Source organism: Sturnus vulgaris, chromosome 4 (genome assembly GCF_052056855.1).
Source record: "Sturnus vulgaris isolate bStuVul1 chromosome 4, bStuVul1.hap1, whole genome shotgun sequence".
Lineage (NCBI taxonomy): Eukaryota > Metazoa > Chordata > Aves > Passeriformes > Sturnidae > Sturnus > Sturnus vulgaris.
Window position 1 is genome coordinate 47,233,735 of NC_142246.1, and position 9,266 is coordinate 47,243,000.

A 9,266-nucleotide genomic window follows, 5' to 3' on the forward strand; every position below is an offset into this window, starting at 1 on the left:
ATTTCCCTAATCCCCTAACATATTCAATGCTGTTGCTATGCATTTTCTCTAATACATGGCCATTATTGTCAAATTCTCTCAACATGTCCCCAAAAAGGTTTCATAAGAGCTTTAGGAGAAACACTGAACAGGTTTTAAAGTGCATACAAATTAGTTCACATCTTTGTTCAGTGGCACTGTCAGGCAGCAGTACTGATTGGGCTTTTAATATCTTATTTTACAGCTCCAAAGGAAAAGCAAGCTCCCTGGGTTGGCTTCTTGCATTTGTGCATTTTGACATGATTGTTGCCAATATCAGGAACTGGGAAAAGTGAAAGTGAAAATAAAGGACAAAACAGTGTGTAGTGTAAAGCCAATGGGGAACTCACCTGAGATGCCCCAGCTTTTGTAGTGATCCATTCATCTGCTGCCTCAGAACGATGTTTCTTATGCTTGAGCTGTGTACCAGGAGCTAGGAAAAAACTGGACATTGTCTCAATAACAGCGGTTTACAAACTATTTCCCTTCTGATTCCCCAGATCATGGAAGAGAGCTTATACCATTCCCTTGCCAAACAGTTCCCCACAGGCTGTGATCCTGCCACTACACCCCAGTCAGCTCCTTTGTACACTCTGAGAACTTGAAAAGAGTTGGAAACCAGGAGAGCTCCACTCAGCTTCAGGGAGCTGCTGCTGAACTCTGCTTTCCTCATGCTCTCTGGCACACATACCCCTGGCATGGTCCAGGGTCATGTTGTCCTGGTGATTCATGCAGGGACCTGGTGGAAGCTGTCACAGCTCCTTTCTCTCCTGTGCACTAAGGTTTCCATCACTTGGAAACGAGGTGCCAGCAGTAGCAATAGTGCAGGTGTCATTGGGTGATGGTGACATATTTGGGCCAGGCAAGCAGGTGACCTGGGAATTCATCCTAGTTTAGAGACAAATCCTTGTATCCTGAGTTATTTTTTCTGCTGTGTCAATTTGTAGAAGCTCCCACACAACCAGAAAATACTGAATGCAATGAAAAAGTGCACCAGGAAATCTGCAGAAGCAACCAGACCTTTGAAAGTGTTTGGCATTTTAGCTTTAGGTGGTGGACACTGAGGACAAGGAGAGAAGGACAGAGGAGGGCTAATGCTGGCACCATCCACGAGGGTGCTACCAAGTGCCAGAATCCACCCAGCTTTAGTGAATGCAGCCACAGGGAAGAACATGTTGCACAGGTGGATGTAAATGCTTTTCTGCACTCACAAAAATTACTCTCCGAATGCCTCAGATGCCCTGCTCAAAAATACAAATAATGTTTCCTCCAGCCAGGATTCATTAAGATCAGTGAAACACTTAAAGTTTTGGGTGGAAATGTTTTCTCTATAAATACAATCAATAATATTACACACTGAGCTATCATTCCTTTAAGAAACACAGCTAAAATACATTTAGTGGTGTGGACAGGTTTCTGGATGATCTATGCACTTCCAGTAACTTGGCTCAGAGTGCAAAGGCTATGAGATGGCTATGCTCCATTAATGTAAGTTCTGCTCCATTAATTTTGTCTCCCTTTTGTTCAGCAATTATAAAATTTTTCCAAGACAGCACTGGATAGCCCAAAATTTTATTTTGTGAATTTTAACAATAACAGTCCCTTTTGCCAGAAGCCCCTTTATAAATGCATAGTATAGAAAACAGCAACCAGTAAATTAAAAAGGGCTCTTTAGACATCTCATAGTAATAATTGTCATTTTACATCTCTTCTTATGTTCAAAGCAATTTGCACAAGTTGCCCAGTTAATCCCAGCTCCTTGGGATTCTGTTGCCCCACTGCACTGGCCAGCTCCGTGCCTGCCAGGAAGAGGATGGATGGTACAACCCTGAGTATGCTGCCCAGCCCACCTGGCCACCCAAGGTGTTCCACCACGCCACAAAACACCTTTCCTAGCAGGTTTCTTCAGGTATGGCCACTTACCAGAAGCTGCCTCTCTCTGGGCTTCAAAGCAGCTCTGTAGCAAATCGCAACAGCCGCTTGCAGGACCCAGAGAAAGGCCAAACCCTTGTCCAAGCACCAAATTCAGCAAAAAAACCCTAGAAATAGGACAGAATGGGGTCATGTGTCCCCTGGTGCCCTAACCCCAGATTATAGGTGAGGATGCCTCTGAGAGCCAACACTGAAGGTACCTGCATGTGCTCAAAACACTGGAGGAGCTCTTGGCTCCTTCCAAGTGGCCCAGGACCTTGCTGTGGGATGAACTTGCAGTAAGGCATGATTTGAAATTCAGACCCTCCGAGACCACCCACAGTCTCCCCGAAGCTTTTGCCACTCTCACCTACCACTAAACACAAAGTTTCTCTTCCTAATGCAAAATACCATGATAAAGAGGTTAAGCCAAACAAAGCTCAAGTGTCTCCCTGTCCTCTGTGGAGAGGGTACAAGTTTCTCCCTTCTCTCATCAACCAGACACCTTTAGACATCTAAGTGCGTTAATGCACATGGCTGAACCACAGGGACTATCCACATGGGAAAAGTGAAAGCAAAAGCTTTTAGTGTAAACCTTGGCAAAGGAGATTTTTTTCCTGCCCGTGGAAAGTTTAAATGTGTCCTACTGTCTTTCCTCAGTCCCTCATTTCACTGCCAAATTAGCATCAGTTTGAAGCAGTGCATAAAATACTGGTGCAAGTCACTGATCTCTGAATTTTTATGGTTTTATCTCTGCATTAAATACCCACAAAGAGCTACAAATTTTTTTTCATACAAATTATTTCAATAACTGAATTGATAGCCCATCAAGGGCCAAAATACCTTTGATATTAAAAGGATTACGGCTTCATTATATGATATGTGTTAATGTGATTAAGGTGCATATTTTGATGAAAGAGATCAGCTAAAGTAGTAACAGCTTATCTCTGCTCTCTAAAGATTCCTTAAATATGGGTCCCCAGATCCCTATTTTGTGTGTTCTCACAATAGAGTAGAGTACTGTGCTATTTCACCTCCCTCTGCTTTAATCTTCTCACAGTCAGTGTAGTGTAGTACCGTGAGATTTTGGGGTGAAGGGGTTGTCAGTGTTTCGGCTTTTAAGTTAAATCTAAATAAACTTTAAATGTATTACAATCTAGGAATGTATAGAAAAGTTATTTAAATATCCTTGCTCATAAACAACTCAAGCTGCACTAAATTCAGACTCTCAGATTAAATCCTGAAAGATTCCAGAGAGAGTTTCAGTTCTGACTCGCTCTGTGATCTGTTCTGCAGAGCAGATCCCAAACTCAGAGGTAAAGGTTCTGCATACCCCAGTGCACCAGCTGGTAGCAGCACCCCAAATACCCTTCACACACTATTTCAGAAGCGAGCCAAAACCTCGTGTAGGTTTGATGACACGGTGCACCAATCACAGCAAGATTAAATTGTGTCTCTTGGTCCACCTCCAGAAGAAATGACCTTAGGTGTGTTGCACCAACTGCTCTTGAACAGATAGGCTGAAGATAAATGTACACACTATTGAAATATTGTAACCAGGTTTTGCTGTTACTAAAGTTTCTTTATAAATTAGTGGTTATGCAAACAGTTTTACATTCCCTGCTCTATCTTTATTTTCCCCAAGCCAGCAGGAAGAACTTGATTTAAAATACAAGAAAGTGGTTTCATTTTCTCTTGCTTCTGGCAGTTTCATTGTTTTATTATTCTTCCAATTCACTCTTCACATTTTCGTTTCTTGAGAGTGACATTTTCTGAAGGTCTGTTTAGAGAAACAAAATCACAGAATCATAGAATACACTGAGTTGGAATCAGTTTCTACCTTTCTCTCTTTTTCCCATTCTTCTCAACAGGCCAACCAAAACCCCTCAGCTTAAGACTCTGAGCCAGCCTGCAGCACCACTGAAAGAGCTGCTGGCAGCACACAGAGTAGAGCACCCACCTCTGCAAGGCTGGGGGCTGAGCCCTCTGCAGCTCCTGCTCTTCCTCAGCTCAGCCTGGCATTGGCCGTAGAGAGATGGCCAGTGATGGATGGAGGCTGAAAGGAGCACGGTCCTGTCGCTTTCCTGAGCTGAGCACAGGTTCCAGCAGGATGCTCAGCCACTACTGTGCAGGAGGCCCTTGGAGAGCTGCTTCTGCCAGCCAGGAGTCTCCCAGCTGAACCACACTCGGTTGTTAACAGGGCCTCACATGTAACATTAGAAAGTGCTTGGCAGCCCTCTCCTTGCTCACAGCATTTCGTGCCTCACACTTTCCTTCAGGATGTTTCTTACCCCTTGTCACTGGTGGGAGGTGCAGCCACAACACTTCAAGAGACTATTTACCAGATACCATGGGGCGGTCTAGAGGAAAATCATGGAAAATTGATTTTTGTAGCTCAAGCAGGACTGCCCAACTAAAGCCTGATGGTAGATTTGCCCTACTAGAGAGGGTGAGAGCTCTTCATTGCAAATGTACATGCAATGTGACAGGGGGTTCACTTGTGATTTTCCTCCAATACTCCTTTTAGTTGCAGATCTTTGCAAAGCAGGAAGGAGATGGATCAGACCTGTAGGTACCATCCTGGTGTAACAGGTCCAAATCTGGTTAACAGGAATTACCCACTTACAGCAGGTCTTCACCAGCACAAGGATGTTCAGCCTGTCTCTGGTTGTATTTCATATGATCTATAGATACACATTATATGTAGTTAAACGTGCTTACAAAAGTTTCATATTCATTACTCAGTGATATACAAAATCTATTTATTTATCTATTAAATCTTCACTATCTGTAATTATTCCTCAGGGTACAATAGACAGTGAGTCAGCAGGCACAGATTTTATTACCAGTTTTTACTGTAAGATGATGATGTTTATTGATATCACTATCAGACAGACACTGAAATGAAGCAGATGTTAATCTGAGGTTAAGCTCTGGGAGGCGCCTAGCAGTCTGACCAAAGGGACTGATGCTCATCAGATAATAAAAGAGGAGACCTCCCTCTCTCCAGAGGCCTGCACAGAGCTCACAGATGTACAGTCTTGTTCTGCAAATTCCTCCTTACGCCATTTCCAACCCCCTCTAACAAGCAGCTTGCCCCTTAGTGCAAAGCTTTCAGTAAGCTATAGCAGACAGTTAAACCCAGTATCTTAATTTGCTTACACAAGAGCTTTATGGTTGGATTTGGTTTATTTTTCCCCAGTATATTCTAAAGGGTGACGCCAGAGAAGTTGAAAACAGAAGTGAAGTGGTGACAAAGTTGCTGTGACATCACAGTTGTGAACAGAGTCTGTCACTGATCCCCACCACATCAACGTCTGCCTTAAGTAAATCCATAGCAAAGTAAAACACTGTTCCCAAGTTCAAATGGTACAATGTAATGGAAAAGGACCTTCTGTGGGGAAGGACAAGATGACAAAGTAACAGCAGATTTCTATATGTCTCAGAATGCCATCACTTTCTAGTGTTGAGTGCAATAATATGACAGCCTATAAACTAATGAAAAATATGCTGGCAGCTGACACTCACCAAAATACATTAATGTTTAACATTAGAGCTTGCAAAATGACTGGTGAGCTGGTGCAAATGATCATTTTATAGCTATTTCAGTGGTACACTTCTTTCTTAGCAAGAACGTATCTGTCGGTTTCAGTGAGAGGTAAGTGGATAACAAACCCCACATGATCTCTTTTCTACATATACACTGGTGCTGCATGCTACAGCAACCTTATACTTTTTATTATTATAATTTATGGATTAGGAAGGGAATTATTAGGCCATACCCTGTTGCATTCAGGTCCTTCTGTTCTCCTTTCAGCCCAGAATAGGCATGGTTCAGCCTCATGCCCTGCCTGCCACAGCAGCTAGGTGATCTCCCTCGGGCCCTGACTTGGGTTGGCATGGACAAGTCTCTGGGCACAGGGCTGCAGGGCATGGAATAGGCAGGCTTTGCACAAGAGCTGATTATCTTGAGAGGTACAAACAAGAGACACAGAAATAAAACACCTCATTAACCAACATCAAAGAGCAGTTAAGTGATGAACCTGGAACCAGAACAGAGATTTCTGTTCTGAACTAGATCACATTGACTCATGCAGTCCCTCAGGTCATTTTTGCTCTGTTAAGGTCAAAGCCAGAAAAAGTTTGACAGAACATGGAGATCTCCTTGAGGTCCTGCTCTCAACACCACTCCAGCTGGATACTGGGATGCAGGACCCTCAAAAACTTGACAGTGGTATATGTTTAAGTTAATGGCAAAAGGTTGCTTTAAATTACAAGGAAGAGATATTTAATACTCTTTGAGACTAGCAGAGTTAATGAGATGGGGGAGAAATGATCCTTTGTTTTCAATTAAAAAGAGAAAAAGGAGAGACCAGCCTCTGAAACTTCTTCACATGAGAAAAGATCATTTGCAAAACAGTCACACTCAATATCTGTGCCTAGCTGAAAAGAATTTGTGGTTTCATTTAAGGCCCTTTTGGACTGTTTTTCATGTCAAAATTACATGTTTGCTATACTTTGTCGCTCTTCCAAGATTTACTGAAACAAAGAAAACATTTGAATGAGATTTGAGACAACTTCTTTCTCACCTGTCAGGAAGGTAATCCCCAACCTTCAGATAAATGTGGACATGTGGTTTCCAGTATTCTCACTTCATATGTCTTTACAAACACCAAATAGATCTAAAGTAAAAGGACAAGTTTTTCCCTCCAAAGATCAAAAGGTTAAAGTGATGGACCTTACCCCGCATGATCCAGCCTTTCTTCCAAATAATGCCTTCATTTTCACTCTCTATAGAAATACAGTCTCCCTAGCACAGAAATTAGCAGAAATATTGAAGACACCAACCCATTTCATCACTACTGATCTCAGCTATACCAGCAACAACTGGAACAAAAGCATTATGCTCAATTTAGGAATTGATCCTTACAGGTGAACCACTGCAATATTTTGACCACTGTAACTCTGAAATTAGATAAGCAATTGTTGTTTTGTCCTGACTCATTCCTAAAGAAAAATGGTGCTTAATGTTTTGTGTCAGCTCTCTTCCTTTAATATTTTGGAGTAAGCACTATAGAGTAAACTCCATAGCTCTAGCATCTCCTGCTCACATGAAACCTTGTGGGTTTAAAATCTACCTTCATGTACTCATGTTCATACTGGATTTGGGGAAATATCCATGAAAGCAGAGGGTGTGGCTCCAGCAAAACAGCAAAAAGAAAAGGTGAACATAGAAAGCCATAGTATGCTTGCACCACACCACACCACACCACACCTAAAGGAAAGCTTAGTTCTCACTTCTGGAATTTTTGTTTGTAGAGCTGTTTCAATCACAAATCACACCTCTTGGCACTCTGGCCACTGTTTATACAGTAGGTACAGCCCTTGCCTTACCTCAGAGGCAAAACTTTCCTGTGCTGTAAAATATAACACAGGGTTAAATCTTGAACCAGCAAGCTCAAGCAGCCTGGATGCAACCAAAGCCTCCTTGTTTCTAATATGAGCTTTTGGGTCTGGCACTGGCATGAACAGGTCAGGCAGGGAAAACAGCAGCCAGATTGACAGCTGCCCAGTTTTCTCCACCAGTCATTGGCTGGGAGTGCATTTCTGCATCTCTCAAACCTTTGCTTTTTTTGCTGCATGGCTGGATAGCTTTCCAGAGCAAGGAAATAGTGAGGGGAAAAACTAAAAGGGAAAAAAAAGTTCTTTACCTGGGATTTTTCCATTGGAGAAGGATGCAGATGTGCAACTAGTTCTCTCAAAGAAGGCAAACACTAAGCTAGACAAGACTTTATTCAAAACTCCATTAAAAATGCCTATACAAAACTTAGCATGCAATATAGGAAAGTCTGTATGACACACTGTGGTGTTTCTTTCTGACATGAATGGACAGAAGTTGTACATAATGAAATCCCTAAATGCTGACAGACATTTGCAAGAATGTTTACATTTATTTTTCATAGCCCAAAGAAATAGATCACTAAGGACACCCCATGAGAGACTGCATTTGGCCCTGAAATATTGTCCTGGGAGAGTGTGTTTCTGTCTTCCATCTGACACATTTTATAGAGGGTATCAGCCTAGGGATTTGCACTTCAGCTGTGTCATGAGCAAAGAACTGTGATTGTTTCAATATGCTACGCTGGGATATTTAAACATTGATATTGTGAGATACTACTTTACAATTCCCATTAGATTTGTTGTAAAGCACACATTTATGAAACAAAATATTTCTGTACTCACCCATAAAACTCTCTGTTATAGCAGTATTGAGCATCTGGTTTTAATCAGAAGTCAGGAAATTCACTGTTCTAGCTGGAACTCCATCCTTTCTTAAACTCATTGCACTTAACTTCTGCAACTCAGATGTGAACAGGTTCTTTAAAAGTCTTAGTGCTCCTACTGAAAGATAAGCACAACAGGCATAAGGGTTTGGAATGAAATTACATTATCAGAGACATTTCTGCTTTCTGGGTCTTTCTGATGGAGCAGCTTGAACAGTGGTAGTGGAGCAGGACAAAAATACCACACAGAACATCATTGATAATAGTCTACACAATGTCTTAATGTTGCGAAGCAGGCACATTTGCAGTCAACTTTCAAATCTAAGCTCTGTCTGAAAATGTTTTATTACTTTTTAAGATTCTGTTTAAATTAATTTAATGCTTCCTTTCTCTAAAACCTCATTAGGGATTTTGCCAATAAAATACAATTAGTATTGAGAACTAAAATAATCTTTTATAATGCAAATCTATTCTAAATAATTTTGCTCATGAGTGAAAATTCAAAAATATAAAAAATTCATAGATGGAAAGAAAATAAATTAGTCCAATGCACATAAATGAAGTGGTGGAAATAATGTTGGACAAAGAGTTTTGACTGCACCATTTAATAATTTTCAATTGATCAGCTTTTTTAGTGAATAAACAAATTTTCATTTATGGGGTTTTTTAAATGTTCCACAATATATCTGGTATTCTCTCATTCATTTCAGTCCTTATTCTTGACTTTTTTTCTGCTTCTACAGCTAAGTCACACGGTGAGTTACAAGTTTGATTAAAAATTGGGTCCCAAAACCCTTCCCAAGGAAATAAATGGAGTAATTTATATATCTAATAAATATGTAATAAATATCTAAATATAGTTGAACCTTCAAAGGTTCCTTTCAGCTGTGATGCTATACAATCACATAACTCATCTCTGAATCTTAGCCAAATTCTTGTGATCTGCAAAGTTCCACAAGAAAATTTTTCAGAAAAGCCTGATGGGGCCAGAAAAACCCTTTGCAAAACCCCCCTGAACATCTCATATGCTGCAGGACTGGAGCTGTGATTGGA

General features: G+C 41.1%; 1 long non-coding RNA gene across 6 annotated transcripts in view; it reads right to left on the bottom strand.

Annotated features, from left to right (window-relative positions):
* The window catches only part of LOC148224000 (uncharacterized), a 29,341-nt gene extending 20,771 nt beyond the window's left edge, over nucleotides 1–8,570 (bottom strand). For 3 of the 6 annotated variants that reach the window (XR_015803284.1, XR_015803283.1, XR_015803282.1), the window contains exon 1: nucleotides 369–8,559. This is a non-coding gene — a long non-coding RNA (uncharacterized LOC148224000). Of the gene's footprint in view, nucleotides 1–368 lie in introns of all 6 variants that reach the window. The other 3 variants (XR_015803286.1, XR_015803287.1, XR_015803285.1) reach the window with 2 other exon arrangements.
* Nucleotides 8,571–9,266: the final 696 nt, after the last annotated feature.